This window comes from Gossypium hirsutum, chromosome A05 (genome assembly GCF_007990345.1).
Source record: "Gossypium hirsutum isolate 1008001.06 chromosome A05, Gossypium_hirsutum_v2.1, whole genome shotgun sequence".
NCBI lineage: Eukaryota > Viridiplantae > Streptophyta > Magnoliopsida > Malvales > Malvaceae > Gossypium > Gossypium hirsutum.
The window spans coordinates 19825636-19842625 of record NC_053428.1 but is presented as its reverse complement, the minus strand read 5'-3'; positions in this window follow the sequence as shown (position 1 = coordinate 19842625).

Here is a 16990-nt window from a genome sequence, read left to right as displayed (position 1 = left end):
ACCATAATAGGCTGGAGTAATCCTGAAGGTACTTGGTGTTCAGCTTTCACCTGTTGACAAATTAAGCATTTGGACACAAACTCTGATATATCTCTTTTCATTCCATTCCACCAATACATTTTCTTCAAGTCATTATACATTTTCGTACTACCCGGATGAATCGAGAAATAACCACTACGTGCTTCCTGTAGGATCTTTTGAATCAATTCCTCATTCTTCGGTACACAAATCCGATCTTTAAACATTAAGCACCCATCAGAACCAATTCTAAAATCTGATCCCGTATCAGCCTCACACTGTTTTCTTTTGGCTAGCAAATCTTGATCATTTTTCTGAGTTTCAGAAATCTCTTGTAAAAACATCGGTCTTGCTTTTAACTCTGCTAGAATCAAACCGTCATCTGACATTTTCAACTGAGTGTTCATAACTCTCAAAGCAAACAACAACTTTCTACTTAAAGCATCGGCAACCACATTCGCTTTTCCCGGATGATAATCAATAACAAGCTCATAATCTTTCAATAACTCCAACCATCTTCGCTGTCTCAAATTCAAGTCTTTTTGTGACATCAAGTATTTAAGACTTTTGTGATCAGTATATACTCGGCACTTTTCACCATACAAATAATGTCGCCAAATCTTCAAAGCAAACACCACTACAGCCAATTCCAAATCGTGAGTAGGATAATTCCTCTTATGAGGTTTTAACTGCCTCGAAGCATAAGCCACCACTTTTCCTTCTTGCATGAGTACACACCCCAAACCATTTAGAGAAGCATCACTATACACTACAAATTCTTTACCTAATTCGGGTTGTACCAACACTGGTGCTTCAGTTAATAACTTTTTCAATTCTTCAAAACTCTGTTGACATTCTTCCGTCCATTCAAATTTAACATCCTTTCGGAGTAGTCTAGTCATAGGAGCAGCAATTATAGAAAATCCATTTACAAACCGCCGATAATACCCAGCTAGCCCCAAGAAACTTCTAACTTCAGTTACGTTTTTCGGTGGTTTCCAATCAACAATGGCTGAAATTTTACTAGGATCAACCCGTATACCATCACCTGAAACAATATGACCCAAAAATCCAACTTCCCGGAGCCAAAATTCACTTTTACTAAACTTAGCATACAGCTGCTTATCTCTCAAAGTTTGCAAAACTATCCTCAAATGCTCAGCATGCTCTGTCTCATCTTTTGAATAAATTAAAATATCATCTATAAACACCACAACAAATCTGTCCAAGTATGGCCGAAATATGCGATTCATTAAATCCATAAACACAGCAGGAGCATTTGTCAACCCGAATGGCATAACTAAAAATTCATAATGACCGTACCTTGTTCTAAAAGCAGTTTTAGGCACATCCGACTCCTTTACCCGCAGTTGGTAATACCCAGATCTCAAGTCAATTTTTGAAAACCATGTCGCTCCTTTTAGCTGATCAAACAAATCATCAATTCTTGGCAACGGATACTTGTTTTTGATTGTCACCTTGTTTAACTGCCGATAATCAACACACAACCTCATAGAACCATCCTTCTTTTTCACAAATAACACGGGAGCACCCCAAGGTGAAAAACTCGGTCTCACAAAACCTTTATCAGTCAACTCTTGTAACTGCGACTTTAATTCCTTCAACTCTGCTGGTGCCATTCTATACGGAGCAATCGAAATTGGAGCTGTTCTCGGTATCAAATCAATACCAAATTCTACTTCCCTGACTGGAGGCAAACCCGGTAATTCTTCTGGAAATACGTCCGCAAATTCACACACAACCGGCACTGATTCAACTTTCTTTTCAACTTCTTTTGTATTAATTACATACGCCAAATAAGCTTCATAACCCTTTCTCAGATATCTTTGAGCCGACATTGAAGAAATCACACTAGGCAATGCCTTTGATTTATCTGATTCAACCCACAGAGTTTCACCATTTTCATACTTTAATTCTATAACCTTTTCTTTGCAATTTATTTTAGCATCATGCAATGTCAACCAATCCATACCCAAAATAACATCAAACTCATCAAACGGCAACAACATCAAGTCGGCCGGAAAGTAATGATCCCGAATCATTAAAGGACATTTCTTACATACTTTATCAACAATCACACATTTGCCTAACGGATTCGACACTCTAATCATAAATTCTGTGTTCTCAACAGGTATATTCATACTAGACACCAATTTTAAGCACACATATGAATGAGTAGAACCGGGATCAATCAAAGCAATAACATTAACATTATAGAGAGAAAGTGTACCGGTAATCACATCAGGTGAGGAAGCATCTTCACGCGCTTTAATAGCATAAGTTCTAGCCGAAGCCCTTCCTTCAGGTCTAACCGGTGCATCCCTGGCTACATTCTTACTACTTGTTTCACTTCTAACTTTTTTCGGATACCTTCCCCTCGAGTCTGCACCACTAGCTTTTACATTCTGAAATTTTTCTTTCTCAGCTCTCTCTGGGCAGTCTCTAATAAAATGATCCGGAGAACCACATCGAAAACATTCATTTGCTCTGCACAGACCAAAATGATTTCTACCACATCGCTGGCACTCGGGTTTAACAAATCTTGAGTTCTCTACACTGGCTGCAGAAGTATTCTGAGATTTAGGACCGACATTTTGCTTCTTATAATTCCCATATGATTGTCCAGCTGAAGCTTGGGAATGAGGATTCATATTCCTTGACTTTCTAGGTTGCTGTGAAAATGAACTACTCATCGGTCTTTTCTTCCAATTTCTAGTCTCAGCCTCTACCTTTTTCTTTTCTTTAAGTAGTTCTTCAGCCTTGCAAGCTCGATCAACCAGTACTGCCATTTCTTTTAGTTCAAGGATCCCGACAAATACTTTAATGTCTTCGTTGAGCCCGTCTTCAAATCGTCGGCACATCTTGGCTTCTGTAGGAACATATTCCCTGGCATACTTACTCAATCGAACAAACTCTCTTTCATATTCTGAGACTGTCATATTACCTTGCTTTAGCTCAAGAAACTCTTTACATTTCTGATCAATAAACCTTTCACTAATATATTTCTTCCGAAACTCTTCTTGAAAGAATTCCCAGGTTACCCTCTCTTTCGGTACCACCGAAATCAAAGTCTTCCACCAATTATAGGCTGAATCTCTCAACAAAGATGTAGCACATTTCAAACATTCTTCAGGTGTACAAGATAATTCATCAAATACCCAGATAGAATTTTCAAGCCAGAACTCTGCTTTCTCTGCATCATCATCAATATTTGCTCTAAATTCTTCAGCCCCTTGTTTACGAATTCTGTCAACGGGGGTTCTGTGAAATTTTATCATATCCATACCTTGAGGCATCGGGGGTACAAGTTGAGGAATTGGGGGAGGTGGGGGAGGTCGTACATTTGGGTTCGTACGAACAAACTCAGAGTACCATGCACTCATCATTTGGAGAAAGGCTTCCCGATCCCTTTCTCCTTCTCCCTGACCAACAGTAGGAGGTGGGTTTTCAGTCGGCGCTGCCCCTTCAGCCGGAGCTGGTGCATTACTCTCTACTTCATCTGCCACAGCTGGATCGGGATCCATTTACTATATAAAAATCATTTAAAAAGGTCAGAAGTCGTCACACTATCACAATTCATACATATGGCATGTATAGCAAAATCCGTACATACAACACGTAGTCCGAGAATCGACTAAACCTGCTCTAATACCACTAAATGTAATGCCCCCACGCCCGAGACCATCGTCGGAGTCGAGTATGAGGTGTTACTAAGCTTAATTTAACATATTTAGAACTTTGGATTATTTATTTCTACATTCACAGCTTTTAAGCTACTTGCATCACAGTCACAAGAAAAATCATATCTCAAGTTATGAAACTTGAAATCAAGATCCGTAAATTTTCCCTAAATCTAGACTCATATACCTATCTACTAATTTTTTTTCTAGAATTTTTGGTTGGGCCAATTAGTACAGTTTATTAGTTAAAGTTACCCCTGTTTCAGGACTTGACTGGTCTGACCTCTGTTTACTACGAACCACATTTCTCTCTGTAAAAAAAATCCATATGACTATGAAGTTTGTTTCTAATGAAACTAGACTCAATAAGGATTCTGAGAATATAAAATACACTACCTAATTATATCTTTACAATTTATGGTGAATTTCTAAAGTTGGAACAGGGGATTCAGAAACTGCTATGACCCTGTTTCACTAAAATTCAAATATCTTGTAACATATAATTCCTTTACCTGTTTCATTTCTTTCATGTGAAACTAGACATAATAAGCTTCAATTTGATATGTATTCCATCACCAAGTTCAATTTCTATGATTTTTAGTAAATTTTTAAACTCGCGTCAGTGTTGCTGCAGTATTCTGTTTATGGCAAATTTCATCCCTTTTATGAGTTTTTATGCACTAAGTATCTTAATAATTTTCCTTAACATCAAATATAATCTAAACTAAATATTTTCATAATTTATCATTATCAAGCATTTCCTAAACCATTCCATCACCATACCATAAGATCATTTACACAAAAAAAGTATATTGCTATACATGCCATACTTAAATTTACAAGCCATTACCAAAAGTCTTCCGGATAGTGTGACTGAGCCTTCGACCTATCCCGACTCCTGAGCTGGCTTGTCCAAAACTACAATGAGTAAGAAGGAGGGAGTAAGCATAAATGCTTAGTAAGTTCATATGCAAATAATAAGTAACATAACAAACAGTCATACAAATCAACATTAGCATGTATCACTAAAACACATATCACATTTTTAATCATTTTTCATCATCTTATTACCTTATCGTGGTTGTATCAATACTCAACCCGAGGGTTAAATACATACCTGTCCAAAATAACCATTTCACATCACTCACCAATACTTCTCTTTACATCTCGAATATTCCTCCATTGAGTAGAACTTTACCCGTTGAACACATCGGAATATAATTCGGATACATGGATAACTTGCACATAAGTGCCATATATGCAATCAAGCAATCATGTAACCCGCCCATAAGCGAACTCGGACTCAACTCAATGAGCGTTCACATCCATAAGTGAACTCGGACTCAACTCAACGAGTTCAGATGCCTAGTTACATCTCACGAACTCGAACTCAACTTAACGAGTTCGGACATTCGCATCCATAAGTGAACTCGGACTCAACTCAACGAGTTCGGATGCTCAATCATCCTAGTGACATGTCACTTGTATCCTAATCTATTCCTAAGGTTCAAACGGGATTTTTCCTCGAACACTTATCCTTGCCGTCTTCCGTAGAATACCGAAATCAATACTCGGTAACAATTATATTTAACAAGTAGTTCACAATTATATTTAACAATTCAGCATAACATATAATTAACATCAATAACTTAAAAATAACCATTATGATACATTATTTACACATGAACTTACCTTGGTACCAAAATACAAAGATTTTGCAATTTAGTCCACAATCTTTTCTTTTCCTCGATTGAGGTCGATTCCACGTCTTTCTTGATCTAAAATAACACATTTAGCTTATTTAATACTCACATTGTCAAATTAATCCTTAACTCAAATTTTGGCAAAATTACAATTTTACCCCTAAACTTTTGCATATTTACATTTTTTCCCCTAGGCTCGGGATTAAAATTTATTCCTTATTCTTATGTTTTACAACATGCTGATCATTTTTCTCTTCTATGGCAACATCAAATTCTCATTCTAACATGTACTTGTGACTATTAGGTATTTTTACCGATTAAGCCCTTTTACTCGTTTTTGCTTAAAATCGAGTAGTACAAGTTGCCTAACATAATTTAAAACTTCATATTCTATCATAAAACATCAAAATACACAAATTTCACCTATGGGTATTTTTCCAAATATAAACCCTAGGTTAAATTATTGCTAACATAAGCTTTATTGAGTTACCGGGATCTCAAAATCGTAAAAATCATTAAAAACGGGGCTTGGAATCACTTACTATGGAGCTTGGAAGCTTGAAACAAACCCTAGCTATGGAGAACCCTTGAAATTTCGGCCTAATGAAGAAGATGGACAAAAATTGGCTTTTAATTTTGTTTTTAATTCATTTTAATAACTAAATGACCAAAATACCCTTACTACTGAACTTTCCAAAAATTCCTTCCATGTCCTAATTTTGTCCATGAACTTAAAATTTGTCAAATTGCTATTTAAGACCTCCTCATTAATATTCCAAAACAATTTCATACTAAAAACTTCTAGAATGCAAGTTTTGCAACTTATTCGATTTAGTCCCTACTTTCAATTTAAGCACTTTAGGCATAGAATTTCATCACGAAATTTTCACACAATCATGCAATCATATCATAAACCTAAAAATAATTATAAAATAATTATTTCTATCTCGGATTTATGGTCACGAAACCACTATTCCGATTAGGCCCTAATTCGGGATATTACAGAGTGAGTCAAGCCAGTCTCCGTCGGCCATTGTTCGTGTTGGTGATAGGAAGGCTAGAGATTGGCCTTTAGGAGGATCGGCCGAATGAAAGGGTTAGGGATTTTCTTCAATTTTGATGGGAAATAGCAGATTGAATGTGTTTTAGCTTTAATAATAGTAAAAACGGTGTTGTTTACAGCTATAAGGATCCGCGCGTTAACCGGATTAACAGGTCGGATCAGTGCCCTTTTGTTTAGAATGGGGAATTTGCACGTTAGATCCTTCTCTTCGCGCAAGCATTCAATTGCGCCTTATTTGTTTTACTTTGTTTTTTAAATTTGGCTCTATAATTTGTGTGCGTTTTCATTTTGGTCCGCAATATGGCCCAGGGTTTCAAGATCGGGGATATTTCTAGCTTTGGTACCTGTGAATTCGTGCGCATTGCGCATTAGTCCTCAATTTAATTTCAAGAATTTGTAAATTATCCCTTTTATTTTAATTTTATTTCAAATAATTTTTTTCATCATTTTTTATTCATTTTTTAAATTCTCATTTATTTATTTTGTATTTTGAGCTACTTTGATAGTTGTGTTTTGTTTTAAAGTCATTATTTTTTTATATCATATCATTTTAACATTTTGTATAATATTTTTTTCTTTAAATTGTTTTTTTGTACATTATTGTATATATATGATACATGATAGAGTGCCATGTATATTATTAATCTTATTTCTTTTAAATTTATTCCTATATTTTGTTGTATATCTTTGTTGTTTAAAGAAACATCCTACGTATTTTATATATCTTTTAAATTATTATTATATATGCATATATATATTGGTACATATGCTTGGTCTATATACATTGCTAAATTCATGTATTCTATTCATATAATTTTTTTCTATATACATAATTATATTTTTTAAAATCTGTTACATATATAATTTATAGCAAAATTAATCTAATCTTATAATTCATATTTTAAGTCCATGCTATTTTTACATATAATTGCTTCTAAATTTATTTATATATATATGTCTTTTAAATCCATTGTGTACATAATTGGTTTCCTAAAATCATATTTTATTATGTGTTTTTACAATCCTTTCATATTTTATGTATTATTTAAATTCTCTTTAATTGTGTGTATATTATTAATTTTTTTATATAAAGATATTTTTTAAATATTTGGCATATTATTTGATTTAAACATCTTCTTTTTGCAATATCAAATTTTTTAAAAATTATATACTTTCTTTATTTTTCTTATAAATTATTTCAAGTTCTAGCATATGTTATTTGCTCGTTAATCCATCATTTTTAGAAATTATTTTTGTATCATATGGGTTTTATATTGTTTGGTATCTCATGTATTAATTGTCTTTACATTATTTCATGTATATTTGCTACATCACATTTACTCGTTTTTATGTATTATTAAATCAATTGTTGTTTACCCATACTTGTGAATTTGGTTATATTTTGGGTAAATTGTTTGTTTGGTTAATTGGTTAAGTAAGGTTGTGTTATCTTCGTTCACCGAGTGCTGTACTTTATGCATGTATATTTGTGACAGCCCTATTCTGACCCTAGTCGAGAAGTGATTTCGAGACCGCTAAACCGAATCGCAGAAATAATTGAATATAATATTTTATGTCTAAAATATGTGATCATGCATGTGTGAAATTTGAATGCTTTGATTTTTGTCAATTTGAATGTGTTTCTAAATAAAAAGGACTTATGTGAGAAGCTTTGAATATATGTGTGGCTTATTTTAATTGATTAATTATTGAATGATGAAAATAAGTGGGTTTGCATGTCAATTTGCCACTTTTAATGCTAGTGGCCGGCCAAGCTCATAAGTATGGGCATTATATGCATGGTTTAATATTATTATATTTATTAGCGGTGAGAAATATGTAATAAAAAAATGTATTAAATGAATTAAAGATGAATAAAAGAGTATGGGTAATAAAAATAATGTGTTAGTGGGAGGAGAAACCAAAGTTGGTTCATCTTTATTCCTCCATTGCCGTAGCTAGGAAAGGGGGGAGAAGAAATTTCCTTTTGTTGTTAAAATTTTTGGCTAAGGAGATTGCTAGATTGAGGTATGTACAATGCTACTCTTGGAAATTCATACATGAATTGAATGGTTAGTTTGAATTCTACCTATTTCATGGTTCAAATTTTTGTTATTTTGGAAGATTGAAATTCGGCCAAGGAGCTTGAAATTCTTAGTAGTTGTTTTGATGTCATTAGCATGGAAATTTATGTTGGATGTGTTGAGTTTGCTAGTTGTTTTGGCTTGGAAGTTAAGGTTTAGTGTTCGATTATGTGATTGCCGAATGTGTGGATAGTTGAAGAAAAATTTGTTAAAATGCTTAGTAAATGGATATTTGGTTAATGTTGTGTATATAAATTACTTAAAATATAAACTTTAATTGAGTACTAAAGGTTGTATATGAATTCGGCCTTGGGAGAAATGTTAGTATAAAAATGCTTGAAAGTTAAATAGGTGATTGCTTTAATGACCAAATGTGCCAAAGAATAATGCATGATCTAGTTGACCAATATGTGTTAAGGGAACATGAATAAATATATTTCGATGAGCTATACATTCGGTTATAGTATGAAATGCAATGTTAATACTTAGTTGCTAGTATGTATATGTGTGCTAGCCGAATTTGAACTTGAATAATGATTTGAGCATGATGTATTGTATTGAGATTATGCTTAAGTGAAATTGTGATGAAATTGATTGGTGATATACATGTTTAAATAATATGAATGCAAGTTATGTGTGAAAGAGTGAATTGGTAATAAATCTGCTTGGGACAGCAGCAGTAACGTGATTTTCGAAAATCACCATAAATTGTGGGAGATGATTTAGAAACTGAATAAATTATGTAATTAAAGCTTAATGAGTCTAGTTTCTTATAAAAGAAACCATGTAAGAAAAAGAATTTCCAATAATAAGATATTTGAAGTGATGTGGGACAGGGTCAAAATGACTTCTAGATCCCCTGTTCTGTTTTTATAAAATCATTATAAATTGTACAAAAATGGTTATAAGATGAAGTTTATATGATTAAACTCCTTAATGAGTATAGTTTCAAATGAAATAAACGAGAACATATTTTGAATTCTGTACAATGAGAATTTTGATTCTTAGTGAAGAGTGGTCAGATTAGTCAAACAGTGAAACAAGGGAAAATTTAAGTAAAATCTGGTATTGATTTGCTAAACCAAAAATTCTTAAAATTTAATGGATAAAATATATATGAGTCTATTTTCAGGAAAAATTAACGGCACTTGATTTGGAGTTTCGTAGCTCCAGTTATAAATGATTTAGTGACTGTTGCTCAGGAAGACAGCTTGCAGTGAAATTATGATTATGTGGTAAACATTGACAAAAATTTGTTAATGAGTTGCTTATTGATTTCTTATAAGCTTACTATGATCAGTAAGTGTGAAAGTCGAATATATATATATTATATTTATAAAGTGATGCTTGAATAGTCGAATAATGACTAGTTTAAAATCTTTGAATTTAAGCTCAAGAGCATAGAGGGACAAATTCGGATAAGGGAAAAGAGAAAGTAATCGAATAGCCGTTGTAATCGTTCGGCAACATTCGAGGTAAGTTCTTAAGTGTTTAAGCTTGATTCCTTTTTATATGCCTAAAAGTTAAATTAATATGGCAAAGAGAATGTAAATTTTATTTAGTTAATGTGCCGAATATGTAATGATTTAAGGCTATAACCCGATTATGGCTATTATGCTTAAGTTGAGTTGGATTTGGAAATTTGATGCACTAAATGAGTGTTACAATGAGTAAACTATGTCGTATATGTGTTGGTAGAGATATCACGATTTGTGATTATTAAATATCTAAAGGAAACCATGATGTGTATAAAATTATTATTATTAGTCCTTTGTGGTAGCCAAATATGGCTTGGCACTAAAGTGATTAAATGTGAACTTCGATGAGGTAAACTATTAAAAGTGTGGTGCTTTAAGACTATGGGCTAATACGATATGTGGATTCGTTCCGTAAAGTAAATTATTCAGGTACGAATAACCTAATTAAGTATATGTGAATTAAATGAATTTGATGATTGATGTGAATCGAATATATAAGAAATGGTTTCATGTTTATGTTCAACTATGAGACCTTGTGTTAAATCGACAATCGATTTCGTTCAATACATTAAGTTGGTCAGGTATGCGATACGTACTTATGCATGTTAAATCGATTGGAATTGAATCATGAATGTGAATTGAGAAGCATAGGTAAAAATGCCTATGTCATATATGTGAGTAAGGGTAAAACCATCGTAAATTATCGATAAGGATGGGCTATGTGCGGAACCAACTTATAATTGCTAATTTGAAAGGTTATGTGCGGATCGGTGAGCAATATGTATATATTAGGTGAATTGTGACCTTTTGGTTCTACTTGAATTAAGTTGTGCGATAAATAATTTATGTATATGACTTATAGTCGAATGGTCACTATGGGTTAAGTTTGAGTGGTGAAATAGATATGTGATATTTATGTATGACTTTTGAACCGAAATGTAAATGATGGTGTTCATATGGAGCTTATATCCAAATGTAGCAAATGACTACTAATGTGATATGTTGAATGAGATGTGTTAATATATGATTAAATATGCATGATATTTGATGTGTATCCGGGCTTAAAGACCCGCAGGCTATATGCTGGAATTATATCCGGGTTAAATCCCACAGGCTTTGTGCTGGTAATATATCCGGGTTAAATCCCGTAGGCTTCGTGCTGGTATTATATCTGGGTTAAATCCCGCAGGCCTAGTGCTGGTATTATATCTGAGTTTAAAGTCCCGTAGGCTTCGTGCTGGTGTTATGTTTGGGTTTTATACCTCGCAGGCCAAGTGTTAGTGAATTTGATAAAGTATATGACTACGAGATCCTATGCTAAGATGATAAATTGAACTCGTATTACACATTAAGTGATTCAGGTATGTGATATATATATTATATGTGAGATTGATCTGACGGGAATTAAGAATGTGTAATGAGAAGCATATGAAAAGCTGTTGTAAATTCATATGTATATTTGTATATGTGTGCATTTAGTTATTATGCAAAGTTACAAGATAGTTTTCGATATGCTATTTAACTATGAAAGTTGAAAGTAAGTGTGGGTAAGAAATGATACACTAGTGAAATTTGAAAGAATTAAAGTTAATCCGGAAGCTTGTAAATACTATGTTTATATGAATTTGAGTATAAACGGAGTAAAATGATATGTGTTTATGCATAATCAGCCAAATAGTATTGTACTCAGAAAGTGTTATGTGATTTCGAACATTTGGTTTGTTTCTAAGTTCAACTGTTTAAATTGCTTAAGACTTACTAAGCTTATGAAAGCTTACTTTGAATGTTATGTTTCTCTGTTTATTTTTGTAGATCGTTGACTCTTACTATTAGCTTGGGGATCGTCAACACTTCGTCGCACTATCTACTATTGTAGTAATCATGTGATTTGGACTTAGCTTATGGCATGTATAGGATAGACTATAAATAGAATGATATTTTGACTATTGTATATAAGCCATGCGAATATGACATCTTATTGAAGTTTACTTTTATAAGTTTTAAATTCGATCTTTGTTTGTGTCTATTAGTTATATAAATAAATAATCTTTTATTTAAGAAAAGGTTTAAAATTTTACTGTTCTGATCTGATTCCTAATTTCTGGTAACGTCTCGTCCTATTCCGGTGACGGTTATGGGATAAGGGTGTTACAATATTATCCCATGATTATTATTTTTCTTTTGATTTACAAAATGTTACTTTATGGTTTTCGGTTCTTTAAAATAAATTATTCCATTTTATTTCAAATAAAATCAATGCGTTTTGAGATAATTTACAATCATTTATTTAAATTTTTTGTTAAAAACAAGGCAATGTTCAATATTTGGAAATTCGAGAAATCGTGCCCTACCGTGCTGGGTTTCGATTTTTCGTTGGACTAAATATCTAGATATCCTTTTATAATTTTTAACCTAAGAGCTTTTGGAGGTCAAAAATCAATTGTGTTCTTAAAGGTATGAAAAATTGTGTCCAATCGTGCTAGATGTGATGCTACATACCTTTGAAACGAGAGAATTTTGATGACCAACTTGAACCACTCAAACATTTTACAAGGAACCATATTTCAAAATATTTTTAAATCTTAGACATAAGGACAATACTTAATCAATTTGGTACCAATTTTGGGCGTAGTAAGGGTGCTAATCCTTCCTCATATGTAACGAATCCCGAACCCCTTTTTTTAAAATTTACGTCAGCCAAAATTGATTTAAATGGAATAAAATGTTTTATTAGGTGATCCAATCACACCTAAGCAAAAGGATTGGTGGCGATTCCACACTTTGTTTTAAAAGTCGATCCCCGTTTTTTTCAAATATAAAAAAATGGTTTCGACAATTGCCATGGTCCAACCATGGTCTTATCAGTTAATTCATCACTTGCATAAGACGATTGTACTCAATCCTGCGATGTACTTGTTTGAACATTTAGTTTTCTTTTCAAAAGTCAACAATAAATATGAATAATTCCATCATAACATTCATCAATCAAATAAATAAACATTAATTGTTTAACTATACGAACTTACCTCAAACTCAAACGGAGAATATGACCGTTTAGTCCACGACTTTATCTTTTCCCTGATTTAATTCTGAAGGTTACTTATCTTGACCTATATAATCAAATTTAACTAATTTAATTCACTTTCTATTCAATTCAATCTAAATTTCATGTTATGGCAAAATTACCATTTTCCCCTATACTTTTGACCTTTTTACAATTTAGTTCCTAGGCTCGTAAAATGAAATTCATGCCATTTCTTCCCTATACAAGCCTAGCCGAATTTTATAAAATCCCATAGCAGCCCATAAAATTCACAATTTCACACATTTAACAGAACATTTTCACATTTCTCACTTTAACCCCTATTTGACAATTTCATCAAAAGTCCCTTAACAAAAGTTGTTTAATTAACAACAAGGACTCATATTCTTCCATTAAACTTCAAAAATCTATTATACACATCAATGGAAAATCTCAAACAATTCAATAGTTTTTGCAATTTAATCTCCTAGTTAGCTAGCTTAAGCCACAATGATCCCGAAAACATAAAAATCAACAAAAACGGGATGAGTTTTCACTTACATGCAAAGGAAAAAGCTTGAGCAAAAATTTCTCCTCTCTAATGGTGATATTCAGCTAGCACAAAGAGAATGGAAGAAAGATGATAGCTTATTTTAAATTTTTATAGCTATTTAACACCTTACTTAACTTAACTTTAAAAATTAGTGGTCTAATTTCCACAAAAGGACCTCCACTTTAAATTTCTATAGCTATTTAACACCTTTAGCAAATAGAACACTTTGCACTTTATGCAATTTAGTTTTTTTTTCACAAATTGAGCATATAAACGATAAAATTTCTTAACAAAATTTTTATACCATAATTCTAACATGCCGTAGACCACCAAATAATATTAAAATAAATTTTATGATATCAATTTTTTGTCTCAAAACCACTATTCTGATTCCACTAAGAATTGGCCGTTACAACGATGAATTTTGTCTCTGGCTTACCTGTAACTCCGGGCCTTTTTATGAAAATAACCTTTTAATTTTAATTATGTACCAAAATGACCCACTTTTTTAATTAAACACCAAAATGACCTGAAATCAACAGTAAAAATGGGTGGAGCCAAATTAAATGGCACCACCAGCTTGCCACGTCAGCAGAGACCATAAAAAATTAATTTTTTGGTGGAGCCATGTAGAATGGCGCTACTTGTATAAATACTAGGAAAATACTGAAATTTTTTAAAACATAGGAGGACTTAAAAAAATTACCCATTTTTCTGGTGGAGCCAAAGTAAATGGCGCCACCAGTCTGCCCATGTCAGCATTTTTTTTACTTTTTAACTCTTTTACCTTTTTTTGTCTTTATTTATTTATTTTATTTATTATTATTAATTTTAAAATTTTTGAAATATATATTTAAAATATTTTATTAATATATATATTTTAAATTTTAAATATATATTTTGAAATTACTTTTTAAAATTTTAAATATTATTTTTTTAATATTTAAATATTTTAAACTTTCAAATTTGTTATTAGTTTTATAATGATTTAAATATTATTTAATTTGTTTTATAATATTTTAAATTATGATTTTTAAATTATTTTTAAAGATATTCGGCTTTTTAATAAAAATAACCCAAAAAATTTAATTAATTACCAAAATGACCCATTTTTTTAATTTGGCTCCACCAACTTTTACTGTAGATTTCAGGTCACTTTCGTGTTTAATTAAAAAATTAATTATTTTGATAATGAATTAAATTTTGTGTTATTTTTATAAAAAAGTCTAGATATTCAAACTATTTTTTAAATTCTATTTAAAAGTTAAAAAATAATATTTTAATTAAAAAAATGAAATTTGATTAATTAGAAAATAAAAAAGATTTGTTAAAAAAAGATTTATTTGTTAAAAAATAAAATTATTTAAAAATATATATATTAAAAAGTAAAAATTTAAATTAAAAGTTAAAACTATATATTATAAAATCACACCATGTCAGTGATGTGACAACACATAAAATTAAATATTAAATAAAGAAAATCAATCTTATATAATGGGGTTTATTTATTTATTTATTTTTTGTTATTAATTTTGAAAAAATTAAAATGTATATTTGAAATGTTTTATAATATATATATATATATGTATATATATATATTTTAAATTTTAAATATTATTTTAAATTATTTTTAAAATTTTAAATATTATTTTTTAAACATTAAATATATATTTTTAATTTTTTTACTTTTTTTTAAACTTTTGTCATTTCTCTGACATTTTTTTTATTTTTTTCTTTATCTTTATTTATTTTATTTTATTTTATTTTCTTATTATTAATTTTAAAAAACTTGAAATGTATATTTGAAATGTTTTATAATAAATATTTTTTAAGTTTTAAATATATATATTTAAAATTATTTTTCTAAATTTTAAATATTACTTTTAAATCATTGTTTAAAAATTTAAATATTATTTTTTAAATATTAAAAATATTTAATAATATAAAACATTTAAATATTTTAAAGATATGACCTTTTAAATTTATTATTAGTTTTATAATATTTTAAATGTATATTTTAATTTGTTTTATAATTTTTTTAATTATGATTTTTAAATTATTTTAAATTATGATTTTGAAATAATTTAAAATATATTATTTTTAAAGATATGACATTTCAAATTTATTATTTGTTTTATAATATTTTAAATTTATATTTTAAATTTTTTTAAATTTTAAATATAATTTTTATAAATTATTAAATTTAAATTTAATTTTAAAGATATTCAAACGTTTTTTAAATTAAATTTAAAATTGTAAGAATTAATATTTTATTTGGTGGAGCCATTTAGAATGGCTCAATCACTTTTTAGTGTACTTTTTTTTATATTTTTTTAATATAATAATATAATATTTAATATTTTATTTTGGTGGAGCCATTCTTTATGGCTCTATCTCTTGGTTCTCTACCATATATATAATGGTGAAATTTTTGTGTTAAGTAGGAGAGTTAAAAAAATTTATTCAAGATGAATAATGAGGTGTTTTTGGTGTATGTTATTTTTGAAGGTGAAATTATAGAAGGTAATGTTGGTTGTGTATTTCAAGGTCGGCAAAGAGTAGGTTTGTGATTCAAAAAAATATGGAGCTAGCAGAAATGAAAAGGAAAATCAGTGCGAAAATAGCTATCCGTTGTGGAAGGGCGATGTCCAAATTATTTTACAAGTTTTCAGTCTCTACAGATCCGTTCAAATTTTGTGAGATGCAGCTGTTAGATGATGAAGACTTAGGCACTATGATGGAAATATGGTGGCCGGCTGGGAGTGAGAACCCACAACCAGTTGAATTATTTGCCGAGTTAGAAGACTTAGAGCCTGTTGTGAATGTTAGTCCAGTAAGTCAACATCGCGAATTTGACTTTGATCTTAATGTTGGATGGACAGACCAATTAGAATATGAAGGGACATCACAGATGCCCAAAAATTCTAATTATGGTGGGAGTTCGTATAACAACCTTACCTCTGGTCCCCGTTTACAAATACATCCAGAGGTAATAATAAGCACAGAGGCAAATGTCAGAGAAATAACCAATAATAATGAAGATTTTGATCAAGACGTTGAAGATTTTACTGACCCCGATGTTGATGAGGTTTCAGACGACATCGATGATGAAGGCCTAGAAGAGGTTGAAGATGTTTATGCCCCTTCATTCAGTAACCCAAGTTGTGGCATTATTTTACGAAATGAACCTGGGGGTGACATGTTGAACGTAGATCCAAATGCAACGCATGCACCCGAGTTTCCTGAGTACGTTGATATAGTACCTGCTCATAGATTGGCGATAAATTCACAGTTCGAGGAGTTATTCGTTGGGAAATAGTTTGAGAACAAAGCAGACTGTGTGTTTGCCATCAAACAATACAGTATGA